Below are 20,738 nucleotides of genomic sequence, written 5' to 3'. Positions count from 1 at the left end.
ACATTTTCCCTTGAAATAGTACCTAAGACTAGCCATAGGATAGACCTCACCCGCTCTGACATGTTTCTCATGGTCTACCTCTTACTGGGACGACAACTTGACTTCCCTATTATCTTGAGCCGCACCATAATGAGTCCTTTAGGTATAGTAGGGTTTCATTATTATATGGGCACCTGATTTCTCCCATTTTGATATTAGGGGGTAGACCCCAGAGATGAGTGCCTTATGACTTTAGTAGGAGATTTTGAGCCATAAGTTATAGACACCCTAAAGCACATAGGAGTACATTTAAAGGGAGGTTTTTATATTCATAGAAGTGCTATACATGTAAGAGCCCAAGGTAAAGAATAGGAGGAGCTTGAGGGTCTGGCTATCACAAAGGGAACTAGTGTAGACACTAATGAGGAGGCTGGAGTTGGGCCAGAGGAGGGAACTGAAGGAGCGGAAGTATAGTAATTGGTGCATTGGAGCATTGAATTTCAAAATTTTTCTTCTAGGGTTTCATGCATCATGCCACATCTCTTATGTGCCTAATTAATTTCAATGCTCAATTGCATATTAAAACACTTTTAATATGTATTAGGATCTTCATTTGCCATTCAAGATTATGAATTAACAAATTAATTCAATTAAACCCTAATTTAAAAGAGAAAATTGGGCACTAACCTCTTTGATGCACTACGGATGCAATTGACACATTTAGGAAGCTCCTAGGACCCTAGGTGTTGTCCCTCTAGCTTGTCCACACCAAGATCACCAATGGGCAGTCCCTAATTTTGTTTCTCAAGCCTTTCCAACTAATTATAATTTGGGGTTTTGCTTTTAGAAAGGTTATATATATGTATAGGACACTAGAAACAATTCCTAGCAATTTTAATTCAAAGAAACCAAGGGATTTTTCTTTGAATCAAGTGAGAAAGGAAGAAAGGAGAGGGAGACTTCTTGTTGCCATCCCATATGAAAGAAAAGAGTGAGTGGGCTAATTTTTTCTTTATAACCTCTCTTTATATACTTAGGTCAAACCATAATTCACTTGCCACATGTCATCAACACATTGCATCTTATTTTTTAATTGATTTAATCTCATTAAGCCAAGTGTCAAAGCTAGACTTAATCTTGACTTTGATTATCTTGCATGATAGGAAGACAAATGGCAAGTTTATATGGTGCCATGTGTCACCATCTCATGGTGCCACATGTCACCATGTGAAATGACCAAATTACCCTTATGTTGTAATTTCGAGTTCTCAATCCAAAATCATTATTTCTCCTTTTCTAATCAATTTATATCAAATATAAATTAATTAATTAACCTCTATTAATTAATTTCTCATAATTAAATTCATATTTAAACACTTTAAATATAAATTTAACTTATACTATACATCCAATAACCTAGATTTGGTTTTAAGCCATGCTAGGGACTTTGCAATCTCATTGCAAACCAAACCTATTTAATTAATTAATTAAACTCTTTAATTAATCAATTAAATCACATTTTACTTGGTGATTAACTTGTTTATATGTGTGATTCACTAGGCTTATCACTAATTGGCAATGAGATATGATATTAACTCTTAATATCATCAGAACTCTTTCTTACTATGAATGATTTCTCTAAATCATTTTAGGCATCTCATAGACCATGGTTAATACCTAGCATAGCGTGCCATGGCCACCCAATTAGTAACAAGGAATACCTTAAATGAACCTGTAATCATATGTTACCATGCACTAGAATCTCTCCATTATAAAATCCCAATTCGAGCTGGAGTCATGGTTAATGTCAAACCCCATTTGCTATGAACCTTATGTTCTCTTTTAATTCCAGTTCTTGATTAATTAGATTTTCTTGTCAGAAACTGTTTTCTGACTAAATCAGTCTATCCTGGCCAAGAACATGAAACATCAAGAACAATTAAATGAACATAGGATTTTATCCCTATTTACTTAGGGTAACAGATTCCATCTTGATCAACACCTATCTCCATATATAACTAGTAGGAGCCAACACATACCCATATACCCATACACAGTACAAGTATGAAAGTAGTATCAAACTCAAACCACCTATATATAAGATAAATGTCAGGTCTAAAGATTATATGCACTGATATGATTTATGACAATGCATTGACAAGAGTAAACTCCACGTGCTTGTCATAAGCATCATTAGTTCGGCCTACTTATCATGTATAAGTGCCTATCTTGTTTGTTATGTGGCATGAGACTTACCACTCTATCTTATTTATATCTCATATAAATACCTTGGGAGCAAACATGATTATAATCTTTCTGGATAAGTCATGTCCTTTGTGAAGTATCCTCGATTATAAACCAATTTATGATACTTTATGCTAGAAATACTGTCACTCATATTCTTAACAACTTAATAATAGAATTTCTAACAAAATATCAATGGACCTTTTCTATTACACATAAATATATTATGTAAACAGAAAAGTGAAATTGCCTTTTATTAATAAAATATGTATAAAATACATACTAAATGATATGCTCTAGGGCATACTACTAACAATCTCCCACTAGCACCAGAGCCATTCGTTATAATATCTTAGACCCATCTTCTCAAGATGTCGGTCTAACTGAGCTTGTGACATAGGCTTCGTGAATGGATCAGTTAGATTTTCAGCTGATGCTATTTTCTGCATGGCTACATCGCCTGGCTCAACTATCTCTCTGATAATGTGGTAGCGCCTTTCTATGTGTTTAGATTTCTAGTGAGACCAGGGTTCCTTAGCCTGTATGACCGCCCCATTGTTGTCACAGTAGAGAGGAACTACTAACTCAATGGAAGGAACTACTGCAAGTTCTGTCACAAACTTCTTTATCCAAACAGCCTCTTTTGCAACATTTGATGCAGCAATATACTCAACTTCTATAGTGGAATCAGCAGTCATACTCTATTTTGAACTCTTCCAACTGGCTGCATCTCCATTACAAATGAATACAAACCCAGAGGTAGACTTTCTATCATCAATATCTGATTAGAAATCAGAATCAGTATAACCATCCAATTGCAAGTCACCACCTCCATACATCAAGAATAAATCCTTAGTTCTTCTCAAGTACTTAAGGATATTCTTGATAGCTATCCAGTGTTTCAAACCTGGATTGGATTGAAACATACTAGTCAAACTAACAGCATGTCCGATATCCAACCTAGTACACATAATTACATACATCAAACTTTCAATAGCCGAAACATATGGAATCCTGGCCATTTTATCTCTTTTTTCAGGTGTCTTTGGTGACATCTCTTTAGAAAGGTGGATACCATGTCTTACTGGTAACAATCCTCTCTTAGAATCCAGCATGTTAATAGACTTTGGGATAAATCAATTATTCTTTTCGCTCTATCTCTATAGATGCGAATTTCAAGAATATAGATTGCCTCCCCTAAGTCCTTCATGGAGAATGTATTTGACAACCATACTTTTATAGTTGTCAACATGCCTATGTCATTACCTATCAACATAATGTCATCCATATATAAGACAAGGAAAGTGATAGCACTATCACTAACTTTCTTATATGCACATGATTCATGCACATTTTTTATAAAACTAAATGACTTAATGGCTTCATCAAAATAGATGTTCCAACTCCTCGAAGCTTGTTTTAACCCATAAATGGATCACTTTAGCTTGCACACCTTGAAACTCTCTTGGGATTCAAAACCTCTAGGTTGTTCCATGAAAATGTTTTCATCAATATATCCATTAAGAAAAGCTGTTTTGACATCCATCTTCCAAATCTCATAATCATAGTATGCAACTATTGCTAATAGAATCCTAATTGATTTAAGCATGGCAATAGGTGAGAAAGTCTCCTCATAGCTGATTTCTTGCCTTTGGCGAAACACTTTCACTACTAGCCTTGCTTTATAAGTCTCTACCTTTCCATCATAACTAATTTTCTTCTTGAAAACCCATTTATTCCCTATAGGTACAATACCTTCAGGTGGGTCAACAAGGTCCCAAACTTGGTTCTTATGCATGGAATCAATTTCAGATTTCATAACTTCAATCCATTTTGAAGAATCTATATCTCATATAGCTTCTTTATAGGTAAGGGGATCATCTCCATGATCTACTTCTTCATGAGTAAACAACTCTTGTTCATCTTCATGAAGAAAATCATATCTCACTAGTGGGTGAGATATCCTTGTTGATCTGCTAGGAATTACTGTAGATGTTTCATCAATAGGTGTAGGTTGGCTAGATGGATCTATATCCATTTAATCTATTGGTTGGTCAAAATTCTCCAATTCTAACTTTATTTGCCTTCCTTTGCCACCTTCTTGAATAAACTGTTATTCAAGAAATATGGCATCTCTGCTTACCACAACCTTTGTCACACCTTACCCCTTTGTAAGGCATAACATGATCCCGTAGAATACCTAATGAACTACCGAACTTCACCTACCGATAACTCATTAAGTACCCTACAAGGGATTTTAAAACAATTTTCTTATTTTTGACAAGTTGTGAGCATTTTCTAGTAAGTACTTAAAACATTTAGTTGAAATTAAAACTAGTTAATATTTTGGTCCATTTTAGTTTTTCGCAAATTCTATAAAAATTTTGACAGAGTTTCCTCTGTATTTTGAGAAAACCGTTCTTCAAATACCTGTAAAAAGCACTTCTAAAAATTTTCTCAACCACTACTTCAAATTTCACAATCAAACTCAATAAATTTCTCAACATACTAGCAATACATTTCATTAGTGACAACACAATTTATATACATTCTTACAAAATTTACATCAAAAGAAATACAACTAAACTTTATTACAAACTTCATACAAATTTTTGTACAAGCTGCTCAAGACCCATTTTTACATGTCCATACATTTATGTGCAATATATACATCAAAAGAAGTATTTACAATTGGGGTATAAATTATACCCGAAAACTTTAAGTGATGCTCCTCACACCTCAAGACTCGATCACGCTCTTCTAGTCTCTGTATCTGCGACAGCAATAGAAGCTATCGCTGAGTACTAGGACTCAGTGGTGCACAACATACTAAAATAATCTTTATGCAAAACTTAAATCACATTTATTCAAAAATTTGACTAAACATGAGCATTAAACACAAAAACATAAATTATGAGATTTTAATGCAAATCAGTTCATTTCAAAGTATCAAAACACATTTGGAAAACCCACAGTTAGATCATGCCATTGAAACAAATAGAATCTCAATAGCCGAGGCTAAAGAGAAATCATATCACAAGGCTAGCTAGCTCAAATATATGGATATCCATTCACATCCTCTTCTCTTGGCACACCTCAACACTTCTCCGGAGAAGGAATCAAAATTGAAACTAATTACCCCACTAGTCATGCTACTGAGGTGTTCAAATATATGGTCATGACACTGTGGTTTCAAAACTTATCTTAACAATTTGCTAAACATTTTCATTTCAAATATACACAATAACTTTCAACAATTTAAGTCAAAACATCATAAATAATGTCACAAATAAATTTTTAACAATTCGAAGCAAATGTAAAATACATATTTCATTCACTTTATCAATAACTTTAAAACATGGTGATGTTGTGCACAAACCTCAAGCGAGTCGCCTCTTAGCCTCGACTCGGTTCCTCGGGTTCCTTCCCGATATTCTTTTCAACTGAAACACACAATTTTACAATGTTTCAGTACTAGAACTTAACACAAATCCAAAATAAATTTAACTTCACATTTACTTAGTTCTAACGTGTTAAATTCGACGTTCTCGAAATTTTTGTGTTTCGGGTTACTATTCACTACACTATTCAAGTCAAATAGTTGACTTTATAAGGCTTAATAGGTATGGGAACTCCAACTTCACCCACATACCACATTTTGATCATTAAACTTGTTGGTTTTGGTCATTTTCTCAAAGCTTAGGTCATTTTGGCAAAATTGCCAATTTTCGGTTTTTGTGCTCCGAAGTTGCAGTATTCCATTGGTCGATCTACTGTTAGAATTTGATAAAACTTCCTTCATGGAAAATGTTCCTTATTGTCTTAAGTGTATTCTCATTTTTGGATCACCTCAATCAGAGTTTTGTAGCTCAAGTTATAGCCAAAATAAGTTTACTGTTTACGTGCACCGTTCATACTGGTATTTTGGGTCTGACAGATTTTTGGTCCAATTTGTTCAGTAATTTGATCAAGATAAGTTCATAATTTGGTCTAGCTTTCTTCATACGAAATGTTCTACTATGTCTTAGGTTTCCATCGATTCAAGAATCACCTAAATCCGAGTTTCCTAGAGAGAGTTATAGCCCTTCAAACATTACTGCTCAAATAGAATTCTGCAGAATCGCAGGTTTGGAAACTCAACTTTGCTCAATGATTTGAATGGGTTAATGGCCTAATTTGGGTTGGTGTTCTTCATGAAAGTTTTAGGTCTATATCATATCTAATTTCTGGTAAAATTTCAGGTCATTTTGATCTTCCTAACTCGAGTTATGACCAAATGAACAGTTACTGTTCATTTGGTCAGTTTAATGCGATGTGACTGCTCTCATTTCACTTTGGTCAATTTGTTCACCAAGTTTTAGTCAGTTTTTGGCCATAGTTCCTTAATGAAAATTGTGCTATTTTATATCTATTTTCATCTCCAATTGGTGGCATATCAATTGGGCTTGTAAAATTTGAGTTTTGGTCCTTCAAAGTGGGTTTGGTCATGCTGCCAGCAGCATGACCATTTGACCTACGAATTTGATTTTCATTCCAACAATTCCCACACATCTCTTTTGGTCATTATTGACCATTTTTCATCTCACAATAGACCAAGGTCATCATTTATGCATTTCTTCAAAATTTGGTTCACAAACCCTAGCCTCCAAACCCTAATTCACTTAAATTGTGTAATTAACTAAATTCAAAACTTTAAACTATAATCAATCAACTAAGTAGGGTTCCTAAACTCATTCAAACCCATTAAATTCATGCAATCCATACTCTCTTTAGGCTGGCCGAAATTTCAGTTTAGTCCTTCTCCCATGTTTGTTTCACTTCAAGTTTATTTACAAGCTTTTGATGCCACACTAACACTAATTAAACAAAAAAAAATTGAAGTTTATAGTACTATACCTTGAGTAGAATTTTCTTCCTCCTTTTCTTCAAATTTTTCTTCTTTCTTTTCCTTGAATCTTCTTTCTTAGTTGCCCAAACAAGGTCTAGTTATGGTAGGACAATTTTGTATGGTTGGATTTTAGTTTTTCAAGCTCAAAAATGAGCTTTCATGGTGGTTTTGTGAAGGAGAGAAGAGAGTGACGTTTTTGAGAAGATGAAGATGACTTTTTGTTGTTAATTTTTTTCTTTTCTTAATTTATTTTAGTTGATGGAAGACCACAAAATCCCATTTAATAAATAACTTAATTAATTTCTTATTGACATCATTCATGATGTCATCACCTTTTACTTTTCTATCTTCTTCTTCTTCTTTTTTTTTCTATTAGTTCTTTAATTTAATTCTCGATTCCGAAATTTTCTTTTCTTCGATTTTATTTGACAGTTAGGTCAGGAGTTAGCTCTCGGGGTCAATTGACCAAATTGCCCCTCGCCGGTTCATCCCGGTTTGCAAATAATTCCATATTTCTTCCGACTCCCTGACCCAATTATTTGACTGACTTAACAGTTCTTTTTCATGATTTTCTCTTTTTCACTGTGTTCATAAGGGTCCTAAGGACCGCAGCGTCACTTTTTACGGTTCGAAATTTGAGTTTAAAATGACTTCGATGCGTTCGAGGAGGTCACCCATCGCTGTGACTCTCGGCTCGTTTAACTTCTTATGTTCTGTTTTTCTTATTTATAGTTAACTAATTGAACATTACTAATTATTTGTGTTTATGGCTTCTCAAGTTGTCTTAAGTGTGGCTCTAATCTCCTTAATTGTCCGGACCGACACCGGTCACCGGAACAGTGAAATCTACCAGGCTATGCAAACGGGGGTGTTACAACCTTTTGTGATGTAGGCAAATAAAAATAATATCCAAAACTTTCTTTTGGATATCTAACAAATCGACCTTTTTCTGATTTGGTTTCCAATTTATCAGTGTTTAGCTTTTTAATGTAAGCTAGATAACCCCAAATCTTAACATGCTTAATACTCAGTTTTCTTCCATGTCATATCTCATAAGGTGTGGAAGAAACTGATTTTGATGGAACCCCATTCAGAATATGCAAAGCTAATTATAATGCAAATCCCCAAAAGGAGATTGGCATATCAATATAGCTCATCATACTGCGTACCATATCTAATAGGGTACAATTTCTCCTTTCAGATACACTATTCAGTTGTGGCATTCCTAGAGGAGTTAATTGGGAGACAATGCCATGTTCTTTCAAGTATTCATCAAATTCAATATTTAAGTATTCACCTCCGTGATCTGATCAAAGAGTTTTAATACTTTTTCATGTTTGATTTTCTACTTCAAATTTAAATTCTTTAAACTTTTCAAAGGATTCATGTTTGTATTTCTTTAAATACAAATACCCAAATCTTGATTTGTCATCAGTAAAGGTAATAAAGTATTGAAAACCACCTCTTGCCATTTCCTTCAATGGACCACATACGTCACTATGTATTAGCTCCAAAATATTTTCAGCTCTTAGTTCTTGTCCAACAAAGGGTAATCTAGTCATTTTGCCCTGAAGACAGGATTCACAAGTTGGATTAGGTTCAGAACCCAATGAGGATAAAATCTCTATTTTCTCCAGTTTTGTAATCTTATCTTCTGTAATGTGACCTAATCTTAAGTGCTAAAGATGTTTTGGACTAGATTTGATTTTCATAATGGCATTGCATTCATTTAGATTGCTTGCATTCAATTTGTGTTTATCATTATTATCCAAATAATAAAGACTATCATGCATATAACCTGAGCCAACATATTAATTTTCAAAATAAATATTGCAAACATATTTATAAACTGAAATTCATAAATGTTTCTAGTCAAACTAGATATAGAAATGATGTTCTTAAAAGCACCAGGTACATACAAAATATTATTTAAACACAAAATATGTCCACACATGTAAAAAAAATTTAGATCCTATGGCTAAAGCTTCAATAGTTGAGCTATCGCCAATCTAGAGTCTAACATCTCGAGCATGCAAGCTGCTACTGTTTGCTAGTTCCTGCATATCATAAAAAATGTGAGAACTGGCACCAGTATCTAAAACCCAAGCTGTAGATGAACTATGAGTATCATCAGAATCTATGTAATAAGATACAAACATACCTTCTAAAGGTCTATCCTTCTTGTCCTTCAAAGAAGCAAGATACTCTGGGCGGTTCCTTTTCCAGTGCCCATCCTTCTGGCAGTGGAAATACTTTCCCTTGCCTATGTCAGCTTCGGTCTTGCTCTTTTGTTTGGCTATCTTCCTAGAAGGTCCAGGAATTTGAGGTTTCTTATTCTTATTGCCCTTCTTCTTTTTGGACTTTCCAACATAAGAAGAAGATGCAATAAAAGCCACTTCTTTTCCTTTATTGCTCGGGATATTCTTTTGGGCAATAACCAGCATGTTAAGCAACCCAGCCAAAGTATACTCTTGCTTTGTCATATGGAAATTTGTCACAAAATTCCCAAATGACTCAGGCAGGGACTGAAGGATCAAATCCGTCTGTAGTTGGAAATCCATGTGAAAGTCAAGATGTTCCAGCTGCTCAATAAGCCAAATTATCTTGTGGACATGATCTCCCACATTCTATCCCTCTGACATCCTCATTCGGAATAGTTGTCTAGATTTCTCATATCTAGCATTCCTGCTGTGCTCACCATACAACTCTTGCACGTGAAGGAGGATCTCACTTGCATTTTGCATATTTTCATGCTGCTTCTGTAACTCATTACTCATAGAAGAGAGCATGTAACATTTGGCTCTCATATCATGCTCCTTTCACTTGTCCAAAGTGTCATGTTCCTCTTGAGTGGCCTCTGAAGGTAAGGGACCAGGAACCTTTGAGTCTAGAACATATCCAATACGTTTTAGGTTCAGGACAAGTTTTAAATTTCTTAGCCAATCAGAAAGATTAGGTCCCGTTAACCTATTGTGATCAAGTATACTCGCAAGGATATTAGATGGTGGTGGTTGTTGTGTGCTCATTATTATCCGAAAATTAACTGCAGAAAATAACTAGATTAATTAGTAAATGTATCACATAATTAACCAAAATGATTATGGTCTTTTAATCAAATTGGTCCTCCCACTAACTTGGCGAATCCTACACTTCCAAAGTAGGAAATGGAAATTCTAGTTGTATGGATTTCTAGTGGGTGATTGAATTCTTATAGTCTTATTGATCATCTTCAGGCACATCCATTATTGGAATTACAATAAACTATAAGTGAGCAACTTCTTGCCCATCACATCTCATGTGAGGTTCAATCATTTATCTAGCCCCTAATGCTCAAAATCTCAGGCACATCCTTTATTGATTTATCTTCCATTAGTTAAGTTGATCCCATTGAGCCACTAAACATGCAATTAATTTTAATGTCCTCAAGCACATCCATTACTGGCCATCAACTATTTACATATTTACAATAGCTCATGTTTAACAATTATTCTTAAGAAAATCTCTTAAATTAAATGCATCACATGCAAATATTTAAAATTTCTTAAAATAATTGCCTCAATGGAGGGCCCATGATATAATTACTTTAATTATACCATTTCCAACTTAATCATTTATTTGGAAGATTTAGTGGTCGGCTTAATTACTATTATGGTCTCACTTTGCACATTATCCAATTAACATGCATATATCATATACTTGTATACATTCCCATATATCTCATGCATACATGGATAAACAAATAATATGGTATGATCATGGACTTTTTAAGGGATTCAATTCTGAGCCACCAAGAATTGAATCAGGGCATTCCTAGTTGTATTTCATTCATTCATTTTACAAGAGTTGCTAAAGGAGTACATAATCAACACTTGATCTTGATTTCCTCCCACTGGTCCCACCAATGCTCTTGACCTCCTTGATCTTTTTGCAATCCAATTACATTGTAATCCTTGGTATACCAAGGCGAATTTATAAGAATATGAACTTTAAAGTCCTCAAATAAATGAAATTACAATCCAAATTATTACAACACTTATAATACATGCCACTAAAATAACATTAATTATTTTACAACCCAAAGAAAAATAAAAGAATTAAATCCAAACCCATTGGTCTTTTTATTGTCCATGATCATCCATCATGCATATTAAAATTTAACAATTAAATAAAATATACATACTAAAAAATTAAATTGAATATCACATATTCAACCAAAAATTTGATATTTGAATCTCATTCAAACAATTTAAATTTAGAAACCCTTTTTCCAAATTTAACTCTATGAAAACAATTTTCATAAATTAATTTTGTGATTAAAATTTCTAATTAAACAATTTAATTAGGTATAGACTTAATTATGGGCCTAAAAATCAAGCCCATACACCAAATACACCCTTAGGGTGTGAATCATATTCAAGCCGCCACCCATGAGCATCATAACATTGATGCCGCCACCTTAGAATACCTAACCAGCTTTGAATCAATCAACATTTGATCCAATCACACAATTAAACATCATATTCAATCCTAATGGCAAATATAGTGGCTCTAATACCAATTGAAGGAGCGGAAGCATGGTAATTGGTGCATTGAATTTCAAAATTTTTCTTCTAGGGTTTCATGCATCATGCTACAACTCTTATGTGCCTAATTAATTTCAATGCTCAATTGCATATTAAAACACTTTTAATATGTATTAGGATCTTCATTTGCCATTCAAGATTGTGAATTAACAAATTAATTCAATTAAACCCTAATTTGAAAGAGGAATTTGGGCACTAACCTCTTTGATGCACTATGGATGCAATTGACACCTTTAGGAAGCTCCTAGGACCCCAAGTGTTGTCCCTCTAGCTTGTCCACACCAAGATCACCAATGGACAGCCCCCAATTTTGCTTCTCAAGCCTTGCCAACCAATTATAATTTGGGATTTTGCTTTTAGAAAGGTTATATGTGTGTATAGGATACTAGAAATAATTCCTAGTAATTTTAATTCAAAGAAACCAAGGGATTTTTCTTTGAATTAAGTGAGAAAGGAAGAGAGGAGAGGGAGACTTCTTGTTGCCGTCCCATATGAGAGAAAAAAGTGAGTGGGCTAATTTTTTCTTTATAACCTCTCTTTATATACTTAGGTCAAACCCCAACTCACTTGCCACATGTCATTACCACATTGCATCTTATTTTTTAATTGACTCAATCTTATTAAGCCAAGTGTCAAAGCTAGACTTAATCTTGACTTTGATCATCTTGCACGATAGGAAGACAAATGGCAAGTTTATATGGTGCCATGTGTCACTATCTCATGGTGCCACATGTCACCATGTGAAATGACCAAATTACCCTTATGTTGTAATTTCGAGTTCTCAACCCAAAATCATTATTTTTCCTCTTCTAATCAATTTATATCAAATATAAATTAATTAATTAATCTCCATTAATTAATTTCTCACAATTAAATTCATATTAAATACTTTAAATATAAATTTAACTTATACTATACATCCAATAACCTAGATTTGGTTTCAAGCCATGCTAAGGACTTTACAACTTCATTGCAAACCAAACTTATTTAATTAATCAATTAAATCACATTTCACTTGGTGATTAACTTGTATATGTGTGTGACTCACTAGGCTGATCACTAATTGGCAATGAGATATGATATTAACTCTTAATATCATCAGAACTCTTTCTTATCATAAATAATTTCTTTAAATCATTTTAGGCATCTCATAGACCATGGTTAACACCAGCGTGTCATGGCCACCCAATTAGTAACAAGGAATACCTTAAATGAACCTATAATCATATATTACCATGCACTAGAATCTCTCCATTATAAAATCCCAATTCGAGCTGGAGTCATGGTTAATGTCAAACCCCATTTGCTATGAACCTTATGTTCTCTTTTAATTTCAGTTCTTGATTAATTAGATTTTCTTGTCATAAACTATTTTCTGACTAAATCTATCTGTCCTGGCCAGGAACTTGAAACATCAAGAATAATTAAATGAATATAGGATTTTATCCCTATTTACGTAGGGTAACAGATTCCATCTTGATCAACACCTATCTCCATATATAACTAGTAGGAGCCAACATAATCCCATATACCCATACACAGTACAAGTATGAAAGCAGTATCAAACTCAAACCACCTATATACAAGATAACTGTGTTATCTTAGGTCTAAAAATTATATGCACTTATATGATTTATGACAATGCATTGACAAGAGTAAACTCCATGTGCTTGTCATAAGCGTCACTGGCTCGACCTACTTATCATGTATAAGTGCCTATCATGTTTGTTATGTGGCATGAGACTCATCACTCCATCTTATTTATATATCATATAAATACCTTGGGAGCAAACATGATTACAATCTTTCTGGATAAGTCATGTCCTTTGTGAAGTATCCTCGATTGTGAACCAATTTATGATACTTTATGCTAGAAATACTGTCACTCATATTCTTAACAACTTAAGAATAGAATTTCTAACAAAATATCAATGGACCTTTTCTATTACACATAAATATATTATGTAAACGGAAAAGTGAAATTGCCTTTTATTAATAAAATATATACAAGATACATACTAAATGATATGCTCTAGGGTATACTACTAACAGGAACAAGGTAGATTAATTAGGGAGAGCCATCTAGTGTTGATACCACTATGGAAACTAGGATGCTGGAGCAAATCATATAGAGAGTGGGGCAATAGGTTGCCCAGAGGCGCGTTTTCCTTCAGCAAGTAGCTACTTCACTACCTTAGCCACCTCCCTAGTGTTATGGTTATAGTATTAATCCCCTATGAGGGATGATTTTGATATTTCCTCATTTTACTTTACTATATCTTACTATACATACAATTTATTTTATCATGGCTTTTTACAGTTTTTTTTTCCTTTCTTTTCTTTCTTCAATGACCTGGGACATTTTACTTTTCTCTCTATATGCATTTATTTGGTGTGTTACTGTGCATTTTTTATTATAATCTTTTTGGATAAGTCATGTCCTTTGTGAAGTATCCTTGATTGTGAACCAATTTATGATACTTTATGCTAGAAATACTGTCACTCATGTTCTTAACAACTTAAGAATAGAATTTCTAATAAAATATCAATGGACATTTTCTATTACACAGAAATATATTATGTAAACGGAAAAGTGAAATTGCCTTTTATTAATAAAATATGTACAAGATACATACTAAATGATATGCTCTAGGGCATACTACTAACAGGAACGAGGTAGATTAATTAGGGAGAGCCATCTAGTGTTGATACCACTATGGAGACTAGGATGCTGGAGCAAATCATATAGAGAGTGGGGCAATAGGTTGCCCAGAGGCATGTTTTCCTTCAGCAAGTAGCTACTTCACTACCTTAGCCACCTCCATAGTGTTATGGTTATAGTATTAATCCCCTATGAGGGATGATTTTGATATTTCCTCATTTTACTTTACTATATCTTACTGTACATACAATTTATTTTATCATGGCTTTTTACAGTTTTTTTTTTTTCCTTTCTTTTCTTTCTTCAATGACCTGGGACATTTTACTTTTCTCTCTATATGCATTTATTTGGTGTGTTACTGTGCATTTTATTACTTTTATAGATATGCATGTAGGAATCAATGAATAAGTACTAGTGTGCAAGTTAGTCTAGAGAACTATAATGTTCTCTATAATATTTATTAACAGGATTGTTATTGTTTTCCATGTACTAATATGGCACAATAATGTTATTTTCATTTTATGGTGGTAATGAGTGATACAGATAATAAGCTATAGGAAGGGTACAACAAAGTTTAAGTAGATACACAGATGATGTTAGTGTTCTTGTACTCTGGTTGTATCTTTCCTTATGTCCAACATGTTAGTTTAGAAATTTTGAGGACAAATGTTCTTAAGGGGGAAGAATGTAACATCCCTTACAATAGTATGTCGGAATATGCTTTCAGGAAATAGAAATTTCCTTAGGGCTAGGTGAATAGAAACCTAATTTAACTTGTAATAGAGTAAGAGAGTAACTAAAATGCTAGCTAAAACAATATTTAAGCAACTAAAATAGGAAATTCTATAGTATTTAATGGAAAGCACCTTTGGTTGCCAAATAATTTAACTTTAGCTACCAAACATAACAAACGAAAGTGTATAAAGAGAAAACCTTAGATATTTTCTACAATCCACTTTCTTTTACACTTTAGACCCTTCATATTCCCTTTCCTTGCTTTTCCTCTTCTTCTCCCACACGTCTCTCTCTCTCTCTCTCTCTCTCTCTCTCTCTCTCTCTCTCTCTCTCTCTCTTCAAACCCTTGTAAAATAAGAGAAACCTAAATAGACCATAGCCTTAAGAACACTAAAAAGAACCAGAAAGGAGAATATAAAGTTAAGGGAGAAAAGGTAGAAAAAGAAACTCTAGGAACGTAACAAGTAAGTACTTTCTATATTTATGCTCTTTTAAATAGAGATTAAAATAGTTTCATGAGTAAGAAGGGTCATTTAAAGGTCATATATAACATTAGGGTTTAAATGAATGAATTATTTAATTAAGGAAAATTTAAATAATGTAATTAATAGAAATAGATAGTGCTCAATAAAAACTTAAACGAATGAAGAAATGGTAGGGATAATCTTATATAGTTGTATTCGAGTGATTAAATAAGACGAATCAAAAGATAAAGTAAAAATAGAAATTCTAGGAACATAAGCTTGGTGGCTGAATCATCAAGCTTCAACAGCCAAATTATGTAAACAGTAAGTAATACCATGGATGCAGCTTTGGGAGCTGAAGGTCCCATGCTTAGTTGCCAAACTTACAAAATGTAATGTAATCTAATCCTAGTGAAACAACTAATTAATTATATCCATATGTTATTCTTATAGAATTGGGATTGAATCACATGGGTCGAATTTGAAAGAGATATAACCAATTAGAAGTAAGTATCAAGTTAAAGGGACTACTATCAAGGTGAATAGAAATTAAAAAATGCTTTCTCCTAAATCCTATTTTACTTCACATGTGCAATCATGTATTATTTAACTATTTTTAATTAGATAAATTGCATGAAGGATTTGCATATATAATTATGTAAAGGGTTTTTGGGTAAGCGCTTCTGTGTCTTTCGCATCAACTTATTTGATATGAAAATTAAGAGGAAGTCCTAAGGAGCTTTATAATGGGTGAGGCGCATTGGAATTATAAAATGAAAGGGAAGGGGAACCTTTAATGATATATCTACCTTGTTCTGAATTATGTAACGAAATCATTCATTTGAATGATATATCCATATGCTTGAACTGTATTTTAGTACTATTTTTTTCTTGTGCATGTAATTCTCTACTCACTGACTTATATACTCACTCCCTTTTTTCTGTCTATCCCCTACAAAAATAAGAGTAAGGGAAGTAGTCAATAGATTTTGGATATATAAGCTCCTTGGTTTGATATAGTCAAGTTTGTGTACTATGTACCATTTTGTGGAGCTATTTTGAGATATGTATAATTTTAGTTATTTTGGCGCTGTGCTTACTATTGTTATTTTGTAATAAAAGTATATTAAAGAGATTATGTCACTTTATGAGATAATATATACTTTTCACAAAAGTCATGAAAGCATAAGTGAATAGAAGTCTCATTTTCACAAATTCCATCTACAAATGATAGAATGTAAATGATGATGATATGGATGGCAACGGATAGGGCAACCGCAAAAGTCACCCTACCCAAACCCCAACCCAATTAATATTCTCAAAATCCGAACCCATCCCAAACTTGATTATTTATAACACGAAAAATACATGAACTAGTTTAATTTATATATTTTAATCAATAATCTACATAAAATTTTTCATTAATAATTTATATTTTAAAAATTTAATAGTTTCATAAATGTTTAAATTCTATTTTATTTAAAATATAAATATATAAATATTATTATAAAAAATATATATTTTATATTTAATTAAGTACTTATATAAATATATTCGAATGCTGGATACCTAATGCACAAAACCTGAATCTGACCTGAACTTGTTACAGGTATTATTTTTCAAATTCTAACCCATCGCAAACTCGATTATACACTACCCAAACCTGTCTATTAGGGTTCAATCAGATCGGGTACTCATAAAAACCTGACCTATTGCCATATGCAGACAATGATGAAAGGTTTTGCCCATACCCTATGAAATGAGCTCCATGAAAATGGAAGAGGAATTTGTTGGTAAATTGGAAAAGTATAAATGACAAGATGTTTATGAATAATATATAAATGGGTCCTTCCTAAACATTTACAAAGATATTTTATAAAAGGATAATGGAAAGGTTAAGGTTAGACTTACTACTGGTTTTTGTGGCTTTATACCTGATGGTTGCCGATTCCATAAAAAATTAACTGAAATTATCAGTAATGAAATATCTTCTGAATGAATGCAATAAGTGGTAATCCAAGTCGAATCCTAGAGACTGAATTACTAAATTTTGTGCACTTATGTAACAGAAAAAGAAACAAAGGTGGGGGGGGGGGGGGAGGGGGAGGGGTTGTAACACTAAATCAAAAGAAATCAAGTTCAGAAATTAAATGACTAAATTTAGATATGAAATTCTCAATTTAAACAAACTTCAGTCCAAGATAATTCACATTCCAATGCATGACTCGATCATAGACAAAAGAAATATAATTATCTCTTATTGAATACTTAATGTAGATTTACCAAACAGTGAGGTAAACCCCTAACTTTCCTATACTCATCCATTTGAGCCCAGCACTCTTGTTGACTCTAATTATTAACTAAATTGGTATTAAGTAATCCTCATCAAATTAATAACTGCTTTAAGATTTGGAAGTAGTTAAACTTGAACAATGATTTATAAAGCATAAATCATTTAATTCACCCTATTGTTTCCTTAGGTTATTATCGAAAACTTGGATCATAATCAATAAAACCTAATTGCTACTCACATTCAATCTTATACAACAATTACAAATTATGAAAATGAACTAGCAATTGATCACATCAAACAATTAACTAATAGGTCTTTAGCAAATCATTCAATAGATAAAAAATAATGAAATTAAGAAATAATAGATATTCAAAAAGGCATAATTTAAATTAAGAACCTGGTCTCACAAATCATGCATAAGAATTAGAATCCCTTGAACTGAATTTAGAAACTTAGCCGCTCATGTTCATGGCTTACAAAAGAAAAATAAAATGGAGAAATCTAAAACTATGGACGTGAATGGAGAATGAAGGTGTCGAAGGTCTGAATGAATGTCTCTCTCCATTGTTGCCAAAGATGTCTTTATAATTAAAAACCTAATCTCAAAGATAAGAACCAAACTTGAAAAATTTTTGAAATTCAAAAAGACAGATTCTTTGCTCTGCAATCATGGCCAATTTTCAGCCACTTTTCTTGCGATTCTGTCTCTAACTTCTTCAAGAAAGTTGTAGCTCTACTTCTTAGTTTTCCAACGGGTACTCATTTGCCCAAATCAGAAGTCTACAACCCAAGTTGTGGGCTAAAAACTGAAACTGGTTCTGATAGAGTATCCAGCCCATAATGACGACTTTGTTGTTATTTTTGACAATTAAAACGGCTTTATCTCACTTCTAGCCCTTCACAACAATTGTAGAGGCGGCCTCTGAGGTTCAAATGGGCTTGGGTTTGCTTCCTTTGGACGTCTAAAGCTCCAGATATGAATTAAACACCAAACATGGTCTCACAGGTCCATACTAAAAATCTTTTTTGGCTTTAGGGCTAATTTTGATTATCTTCGAGGCTGAACTAGGCTTTGGTCCCTCTTAGATGTTTGTAGTGCTCTATCTTAGCTTTTCAATGAATTAAACAGCATTGGATTTGGAGACCCACAACTTTAGAAACACCTGAAAAATATAGCAAATGTCAAATTAATGTAAATACTGAAAATTAACACAATTATTTCAATAACTCTCTAAAAATATACCTAATTGATAATTATACTTTAATCAACTGAATTAGGCATAAAAATACACTAGAATCACTAAATGTGATGGGAGTAAAATTAATAAATTATGCGCTCATCAATACCTTGCAATGCTTTAGTGCCAGCAACAGCCTAGATTTGAGTCGTTACAATATTTGTTAATTTTGACATAATCTAAGGGTAAAATAGTAATTTAATTTTAAGGATATTTTGATTTTTAAGACAATTAATGAAAAATTGAATGGTGTGACCTTCAGTTTAACAGAGTCAAAATACAAAAGCTAAACCATTTATTTTTAAAAATCAAGGGATGTGTGTTAATTTTGACATGATCTAGAGACGAAAAAGTAATTTACCCTAATATTTTCATTCTATTCAAATTCTCACTATGATGTAACAATAACTAGGATTTCTTTAGTTTAATTATTTTATGACGAGATTTGGGTAATTTTTATTGATGTGTCAATTTTGAAGATTGTTTCACTTCCATCTCTCATTTTTAAATTGTTACTAAAAAAATTCCTAAACTTTAATTTTATTTCATAAAAATCCTTCTAACTTGCAATGACAGATTTCTAAGTTAATAAAAAAAAAAAAAACCCTTTTACCCCCTCTCTCTCAAAAATAATAAATCACTAATTTATTTCCCTCTCTCTCTCTATGTTATGATTAAATTAATTAATAATTATTTAATAATAAAATTATTTTATTTTTTATTAAATTTAACAATAAAATTATTAATAAATATTATTTTATTAATATTTAATTTTTATTAATAATACTTTAAATATTTAATTTTAATACATATTATTTTAACATTAATTTTTTTAAAAAAAATTGAAAATAAACCTAGATGCAAATTTTATACTCTTGAGAATCACGTCTTGCTCCCCTTTTCATGATAATGGCAATTTCTCCTCTATTTCTTTTTCTCTCAGGCTAGCAGCTACCTGATGACAAGCAGATTAACAAACCAACAATGTCGAATGACGCTAAATCGACCCTAAATATGATTGGCTAGAAAGGAGCAACAAAGAGAATGATTACCCCAGACCAGCAGCTTTGAAAGGCCACTCCAATCAATCGCCACTCTAATCATTCCTAATGTTGAACTAGCATGATTTTGGTGATCAATTTCTCCCTTCCCTTGTTTTATTTTTTTATTAGTTTTGCTTCCAAATGTCACTGAAATTGAGAGATTCGGAAATGGTGAGAGGTAGACAGAGAAAAAAAAAGAAATAAAATGATAAATTTATTTTTTTAAAAGAAACATAAAAGGGTAATTAAGTTTTTTACTTAAAAACCTATTACTGTAGGTTAGGGAAATTATTTTCAAATAAAATTAAAATTTAAAAATTTTTATAATAATAAATTAAAGATAAAGGATGAAAGTGAACGATCATCATAGTTGAGGGATCATCAATAAAAGATACTCATGATAATCTAACCCATATGTGTTTTAAAATAGTTAATGAGAAATGATAGTTGACTATTGTATACAAAGTTGATTATTTAATAAAACAAGATTGCACTTTATTACTTTATTGAAATATATATAATATTATAATAATATTTTATTTATCTATGAAATGAGACCCATCGACATGCATGCAACTACGTAAAAATAAAAAACCTTTTACGTAAACT

The sequence above is a fragment of the Hevea brasiliensis genome, chromosome 14 (assembly GCF_030052815.1).
Source record: "Hevea brasiliensis isolate MT/VB/25A 57/8 chromosome 14, ASM3005281v1, whole genome shotgun sequence".
NCBI classification, from domain to species: Eukaryota; Viridiplantae; Streptophyta; class Magnoliopsida; order Malpighiales; family Euphorbiaceae; genus Hevea; species Hevea brasiliensis.
The sequence above is the reverse complement of the archived record's forward strand: the minus strand, read 5'-3'. Positions refer to the sequence as shown.